Source organism: Cervus elaphus, chromosome 5 (genome assembly GCF_910594005.1).
Source record: "Cervus elaphus chromosome 5, mCerEla1.1, whole genome shotgun sequence".
NCBI classification, from domain to species: Eukaryota; Metazoa; Chordata; class Mammalia; order Artiodactyla; family Cervidae; genus Cervus; species Cervus elaphus.
The window spans coordinates 28,321,580-28,330,385 of NC_057819.1; the positions used below are offsets into that span (position 1 = coordinate 28,321,580).

An 8,806-nucleotide genomic window follows, 5' to 3' on the forward strand; every position below is an offset into this window, starting at 1 on the left:
ATAAGAAAGGTGAAGGAAGGGACAAATAAGCTGGTTCAGATTATCATAAACACACTGCTATTTACAAAACAACCCACAAGGACCCACTGTATAGCACCAGGAACCCTATTTAACACTCTGTAATAACCTATATGGGAAAAGAACATGAAGATCAACATATACACCTCTATGTATGTATGAATCCACTTGCTGTATTTGGAAAAGAAAAAAAACCACAATATTTTAAGGCATCCATGTACTCCAGTTTAGATTATACTACTGAAAAAAATGGCAACCCACTCCAGTATCCTTGCCTGGAAAATCCCATGGACGGAGAAGCCTGGTAGGCCCTAGTTCATGGGGTCGCAAAGAGTCGGACACGACTGAGCAACTTCACTTTACTGAAAAAAAAAAAAAGAAATGCTGACTCTGTTTTTGCCTTTGTGGCTTGGGCTGGTGTCTCATCCCTGGAGCCTCAGCAAGCTTGGGTACCAAGTCTGGAGTGTCGAGGGGCTGGTGAGGATGTGTAAGCCAATGTGCCCCCAGCCCCCAAAGACTTGGACTGCCTGCTCCCCTCTGCATGAGCCCACAACCTCCAGATCCAGGCCAACCCTCCTGCAGTGAAAACAAACCTAGTGCACCCAAAGAATGGTTGAGCTTCTGGGCTGGAATCGCTTTGAAAAATCTGCTGGGTTGTGTGTCTTTTGGTGATGGGGTTCCGCCTCCAGGCTCTTTTCTTAAGGTCACCCCACCTACAGATGAGGGCATGTTCCCCAAGTGGTGTTGCAGGAACTGGGATGTGTCTCAGGAATAAAGTGGTAGAGGGAAGAGGTAATGAGACACAGGCCTTGGGTATTTCTTCTGGCACATTCCACTCTGACTGACACTAGTTGACTGAGAAACCAAAGTAGGACATGAAGAAATGTTCTGGTGCTCACTTCGGCAGCACATATACTAAAATTGGAACAATACAGAGAAGATTAGCATGGCCCCTGCGCAAGGATGACACGCAAATTCGTGAAGCGTTCCATATTTTTTTCCAGAAAAATAAATGACCCAATCAAAAAATGGGCCAGAGAACTAAACAGACATTTCTCCAAAGAAGACATACAGATGGCTAACAAACACATGAAAAGGTGCTCAACATCACTCATTATTAGAGAAATGCAAATCAAAACCACAATGAGGTACCATTACACACCAGTCAGGATGGCTGCTATCCAAAAGTCTACAAGCAATAAATGCTGGAGAGGCTGTGGAGAAAAGGGAACCCTCTTACACTGTTGGTGGGAATGCAAACTAGTACAGCCACTATGGAAAACAGTGTGGAGATTCCTTAAAAAACTGGAAATAGAACTGCCATATGACCCAGCAATACCACTTCTGGGCATACACACTGAGGAAACTAGATCTGAAAGAGACACATGCACCCCAATGTTCATCGCAGCACTGTTTATAATAGCTAGGACATGGAAGCAACCTAGATGCCCATCAGCAGATGAATGGATAAGGAAGCTGTGGTACATCTACACCATGGAATTTTACTCAGCCGTCAAAAAGAATTCATTTGAACCAGTCCTAATGAGATGGATGAAACTGGAGCCCCTTATACAGAGTGAAGTAAGCCAGAAAGATAAAGAACATTACAGCATACTAACACATATATATGGAATTTAGAAAGATGGTAACGATAACCCTATATGCAAAACAGAAAAAGAGACACAGAAATACAGAACAGACTTTTGAACTCTGTGGGAGAAGGTGAGGGTGGGATGTTTTGAAAGAACAGCATGTATACTATCTATGGTGAAACAGATCACCAGCCCAGGTGGGATGCATGAGACATGTGCTCGGGCCTGGTGCACTGGGAAGACCCAGAGGAATCGGGTGGAGAGGGAGATGGGAGGGGGGATCGGGATGGGGAATAAGTGTAAATCTATGGCTGATTCATATCAATGTATGACAAAACCCACTGAAATGTGGTGAAGTAATTAGCCTCCAACTAATAAAAAAATTAAAAAAAAAAAAGAAATGTTCTGGTGTTTCCTGTAACAAAAACTTTAAAAGTGGCGCTGATGGGTTCTTAATGTTCACAAGGTCTGTGGGGCTATAAGTAATAAACACCTGCCCTCAAGTAATGTCCTGGGGTAAATCTTTGAAAAAGAATTCAGAACAGGGGGCTGACTTTCAAGAAGCCAATTTCAAGAGGTACACTATACAAGATCAAACACCTCCTGGAAAGACACTCCACCTCACTCATTATTAAATCAGTGTGCATCAAAACTACAATGAGGAATCACCTCACACAGGTCAGAATGGCCATCATGAGAAAGATCTTCGAAAAATAAAAGCTGCAGATGCTGTAGGGAAAAGGGAATCCAACTACATTTTGGTGGGCATATAAACAGGTGCAGCCACTCTGGAAAACAACATGGAGCTTCCTTAATTAACTAAACATAAGGGACTATATGATCTGTGAAATCCACTTCTGGGCTTATATCTGGAGAAAATCGTAATTCAAAATGATACGTGCACCCCTGTTTCCAGGGCAGCGTTTTTTTTTATAGTAGCTGAGGCATGCAATCAACCAAAATGTCCAGAAAATGATGACTAAGTGGTCCATCTATACACTCTAATTCTGCTGAGTCATAACACAGAATGAAGTAATGCCATTGACAGCAGCATGCATGGCCAGAGAAATTATCATAAGGTGTGACGTAAGTCAGAAAGAGAAAAACAAATATCTTAAGATACCACTTGCAGGTGGAATGCAAAAATTCATACAAATGCTCTAATTCACAAAGCAGAAACAGACTCATAAACTTAGAAAAGCAACTTATGCTTATCCAAAGAAATGTTAGGGGGTAGGGATAAATTAAGATTTTGGAATTAACATTCACATTAATATATATCAAGTAGGTAATCAAAGAGAACAGTACAGGGACCTCTACTGAACAATCTGTAGTAATCTATGTTGGGGGGAAACCCAAAAAAGAATAGATGTACGTTTATATATGCTCAATCAAGCACCTGTACACCTTAAAAAAAGCCCTACAACATCGGAAATCAACTCTTTTCCAATATGAAATAAAAATGAAATTGCAAAAAAAAAAAAAAGTGGAGCATGAAGAAATGCTGCTGCCTTGTGACTGTTTTCCATAACAACTTCAAAAGCTGTATTGATGGGAACTTAATATTCACAAGGCCTGCCAGGCTGTACGTAAAGATCACCTGCCCTCAAGAAATGTCCTGGGGTGGTCATCGAGAAAGCATTCAAAACAGGACAGACATTCAAGAAGCCAATTTCAAGAGGTAAGTTTAACTCACTCCTTTGAAAAACATCACATGAAAACATGTCAACATCAATAATTATTGGAGAAGAGGAAAGCAAAACTACAACAAGGTATAACCATGCACTGGTCAGAATGGCCATTGTCAAAACCTCCACAAACAGCATGTGCTATAGAGGGTGTGCAGAAAAGAGAACCCTTCTCCACTGATGCTGGGAATGACAATTGGGTACAGCCACTGTGCAGGTTCCTGAAACAATGGAAACGATCATGAAATTAGAATACTCCCTAACACCATACAGAAAGTAAACTGCAAACAGTTTAAAAATCTAAATGTAAGGATGGATACTGTAAACCTCTTGAGCAAAATAGAGGCAGATCACGCTATGACATAAATCACAACAATTTTTTTTGAATACATCTCTTAGAATCATGAAACATTAGCCAAAAAGAAACATATGGGACAGAGTTAACTTTAAAAGAAAGTGCACAGTAGAGGAACCCTAAATGGAAGAAAAGGAGAATACTCAGAATGGGTATATGATATTTGCAAATGAAGTTAGCCACAAGGAAATCATCTCCAAAACATTAAAATAGCTCATGCAGTTCAATACCAAAAAACCCAAACAAATCAATAAAAAAAAAAATGGGCCAAAGACCTAAATGGACATTTCTCTGAAGAAGGCATACTGATGGCCATTAAGCAAATGGAAAGATGCTCAGCATCACTAATTATTAGAGAAAGACAAATCAAAAGTCCAGTGAGGTTTCACCTCACACCAGTCAGAATGGCTATCCCCAAAATTTTCCAACAATCAATGCTGGAGAGGGTGTAGAGAGAAGAAAACCCTCCTGCACTCTTTTTGGGAATGTAAATCAGTACATGCACTAGGGAGAACAGTATGGGGGTCCTTTAAACAATGGACCATAAAAATAAATGGGAGCCAGCAATGTCACACCTGGGCATAGATCTGGAGAAATCAAAACTAAAAGACACTTGTACCTTATGATCACAGCAGCATTAGGGATCATAGCCAAGATGTGGAAGCAACGAACACACGAATGGATAAAGAAGACAGTTTCTATACACACAATGCAATATTACTCAGCCATAAAGAGGGAGAAAATAATGCCAGGTCCGGCCACAGGAAAGAAAGTAGAGATTATCATATGAAGGGAAGTAAGTGAGACAGGGAAAGACAAATATGATATCTTTTCTAGGTGGCTTCTGCAAATGGGTACATATGAACTTCTTTACCAAAGAAAAATAGCCTCCTGAAAAGAGACTTGATATTATCCAGGTCAGCCTTCAGGATTTGTTGAGAAATAAAGTAGAATTTCTACTTTTTTTGGTGGTATGTGGGTATTTGCTTCTCTGTGCTACTTCTGAAGCCTCTTCACAGAAAGACAGTGTCTACTTACTAAAGCTTTTAGCCTAAAGGGATATAAAATTACCAATGAAAAATTTCAGTTGGCCCAAACTCAGATTTGATACTTAGAGCATCTAACATTAGAACAAAGACAAAACCTAGATCCAGATAGACTTCATGGTGTCTTAAATTTCCCATAACCCCAAACTAAGCACTAACTGTGAGATTTTCTTGGGCTGGTTGGTTATTGCTGAAATTTGATTCCAAAATTCTCTCTTGTGACTAAATCTCTATATATTTTACTCAACAATAACAACCCCAACCCAATTTTATAAGAAGAACAAAGTGACTTAGCTTTCAAGCACTTAAAAGAGAGATTGATGAACAGATCTGCCCTTGGGAATCCCAAGGATTAAATTTCCTTTTCCTTTTTGTATGTGAAAAGCAAGTGATTTGCCCTTGGGACACTCACACAAAAACACAGGGACCGGGATCAACCCACAAGTCATGACAGCCAGCAGCTGGACCCTGTGGCCCAGGCTACTCTCCTGCCTTAGAGCCATATGGGCACTGCCCTTTTGGTTAAAGCCACAAAGAAAACTTTTGTGGGATATGTTTTGACCATTTTATACCTCTTTCAGTAGAATCTCTCCTGAGTTCTCATCACACTCAAGATTTCTCTGCCAGCCACCTCACCTCTTATGAAATCCTCTTAACTGTCTCTAACGTAATTCTTTTACATCATAATAAACTTAACCCAGATCCTTTGCTCCACACCATCACCAACAAAGTCCTATATGACTGTTTATTGCTGATGGACCATCTCCTGACTCCTTGTAATGATCTACAGGAAATTCCACTGGGTAACAGCGACTTCTCACAGTTCACTGATGGTTCTTATTTAAAAGTTGACAGTGGCGAATATTGTGCTGGCTATGCTCTTACAACTCCTTTTGATGTTGTTACGGCAGCATTTTAACCTAGGACTGCTTCAGTCCACTATTCTAAATTAAATGCTGTTACATGGATTTGTACTTTAGTCAAGGACCAAACTGCCAATATTATTCTGATAGCAGATATACTTTCAGAGTAGCTCATGATTTCAGAATGTTGTGGAAACGGGACTTTCTTACTTCTGGTGGAAAGAAAATTAAAATTTATCTCTAAGTTCAGAAATTATTGAATACATTACTTTTACCTTTCACTTTAGCTATTAAGATTTCAGGGCATTCTATGGATTTCTAATTTATAGTCACTCAGAACTTTGGTATAGCTCCATGTATTTTGGCATCTAGTATTACTTGTAAAAGTCTAAAAATTGTATTATTTTAGTGATCCTTAAACATTTTTTTAAATGAGGCTTGAAACTGCTAATCCAATTTTGGGACTATAAAGAAATAGCTACATTGTTAAAAAAAAACCCAGGAAATTAACATGTGATACAGTATTATTAACTAAAATACAGATATTGTTTAAATTTCACAAAATTTTATGCTAGTGTCCATTATTTGTTTTCATACCTTATTCAAGACTCCACATTGTATTTAATTGCATTGAGCAGCTTTAGCTGCATGGAACAATTTCTCGTAAATTCTCTTTTCATTTTTGTTCTACTACAAGTATTTTCTATTTCCATGTTATGTCTTATTAGCTACCCCATCATTTAAAAGTAGACATTTAATTTCCAAATACATGGGATTTAAAAAATATCTCTGATGTTAATTTCTCATTTTGATAGTAATTTCTCATTTAAATGCTTTCTTCTCTCCAATTATCCTCTCTGTTTTTTCAGTCTTCTAACTTTACTGAAGCTTTCAGTGGCTAAAGTCAAAGATCTCTCTTGGTAAATACCACATTGCACTTGAAAATATGTGGGTTATTTTCAAACGTCTTTTGATATTGATCTTTAACATAATTCCAAAGTGATAAGAAAACAGACTCTGTATGATTTCAGTATCTTTAGATCATCAAATTTTTGCACCTGGTCTTAGGTTCCTGGATATGTTCTAATGTCCCCTAGTTTATGGGAACTTGAATAGAATTTGTATCCTAGTGTTGTGTGAAAATTGTATAAATCTTAATTATGCTGAATTGGCTCATAGTGCTTTTCAGGACTACTATATTTTTCTACTTCTCTGTCTATTCATTCTGTTAACTTCTGAGAGTTTGATATTGAAACTCCAAACACAAATCTTAATTCATCTACTTAAAAATGGTAATATATATTGGAATTATATGTAAACTTGTTCTGTATTTTTCAGTCTCCTGTGTGTTACCATATTTTCATAATTAAAAAAAGATAAAAAGATTTCAAGGCATTCTAAACTTGACTCTCTGGAAGCTAAGGAAAATCATCTTGCTGATATTTTTACAAGGAATCGTGCCTTTAAAGAAACAAATAGCAGTAAAATCTCTGTCATGGTCCAAAGGGATATGTCCCCAGATGGTAATTTAGAAAGACTGCATGGGGAGGCCCAAAAATTGTCCTCAGAAAAGAAAAACAAGATTGGAAATTCAACAATTGTTGGGTTGATAAAAAGATAAAGCTCTAGTTTCTCTGGAGTTCTACTAGAGACTCTGAAATTCCCTCTCCTCTCCTCACCACTGTACATGTACTAAACCACTTGTCTACTGAAAAACAATGATAGCATTCACAAAGCTATATTGGTGGGGGAATAAAACAAGGCTGCAAAAAGTCCCTCACCTTTCCCACCTGTCCAAAATACAACCCAGGGAAGCCTAATCATTCTGGACATTTTAAACTGTCATCATGAGAGACGCTGGGTTGGAGGAAGCACAAGTTGGAATCAAGATTGCCGGGAGAAATATCAATAACCTCAGATATGCAGATGACACCACCCTTATGGCAGAAAGTGAAGAAGAACTAAAGAGCCTCTTGATGAAAGTGAAAGAGGAGAGTGCAAAAGTTGGCTTAAAGCTGAACATTCCGAAAACTAAGATCATGGCATCTGGTCCCATCACTTCATGGCAAATAGATGGGGAAACAGTGGAAACAGTGGCTGACTTTATTTTTCTGGGCTCCAAAATCACTGTAGATGGTGATTGCAGCCATGAAATTAAAAGACGCTTACCCCTTGGAAGGAAAGTTGTGACAAACCTAGACAGCATATTAAAAAGCAGAGACATTACTTTGCCAACAAAGGTCTGTCTAGTTAAGGCTATGGTTTTTCCAGTGGTCATGTATGGATGTGAGAGTTGGACTACAGAGAAAGCTGAACGCTGAAGAATTGATGGTTTTGAACTGTGGTGTTGGAGAAGACTCTTGAGAGTCCCTTGGACTGCAAGGAGATCCAACCAGTCCATCCTAAAGGAGATCAGTCCTGGGTGTTCATTGGAAGGACTGATGCTGAAGCTGAAACTCCAATATTTTGGCTGCCTGATGCGTGGAGTTGACTCATTTGAAAAGACCCTGATGCTGGTAAAGATTGAGGGCAGGAGGAGAAGGGGAGGACAGAGGATGAGATGGCTAGATGGCATCACCGACTTGATGGACATGGGTTTGGGTGAACTCCGGGAGTTGGTGATGATGGACAGGGAGGCCTGGCATGCAGCGGTTCGTGGGGTTGCAAAGAGTCGGACACGACTGAGCGACTGAACTGAACTGAACTCAATGGGCCATTCAAGGTCTAGAAATGAATTCCATACATCTTCTTCTGTCTAGTGAATAAAAATATGTTTTAGTCATGATCTGTATGCTTTTATGCTGGACTGAACTTTATCTTATAGAGAGGTTACTGCCTATCCTGAGGCTAAAGTCCTTTTGGAAAAGATTATCCCTATTTGAGGAACTCCTCTCAAACGTCATAGCAATCGAGGAACCGTTTAGCTGACCAGGTGCTTTAACAAGTCTGTGCTGTTGGCCAGTTTAGACTTCAACTGTGCTTACCACTAGCAGCATCAAGACTTAAAATTTGTAGAGGCCCTCCAAATGCCTTGGCCAAGAGCATTGCTGTTGGTTCTTAAAAACTTCATATTCACTCCTTTTGGAACTCAAAAATTCTCACCTTTAGTCAGAATGCCCAATGAACTTGGCTCCTGCTTCTTCTTCTTTTTTTTTTTTTTTTGGCTCCTGCTTCTTTTGACCCCAGTTGTTAAAAGGAGAGAAACTCAATATTGAAAATGCCTAACTCCTTCTATTAAAATTGC

The 8,806-nt window shown here is 39.1% G+C and overlaps 1 non-coding gene across 1 annotated transcript; it reads left to right on the forward strand.

The window, feature by feature from the left end:
• Positions 1 to 909: 909 nt before the first annotated feature.
• Positions 910 to 1,016, forward strand: LOC122695735. The gene has a single exon (XR_006341492.1). It is a non-coding gene; the product is annotated as a U6 spliceosomal RNA (small nuclear RNA).
• Positions 1,017 to 8,806: the final 7,790 nt, after the last annotated feature.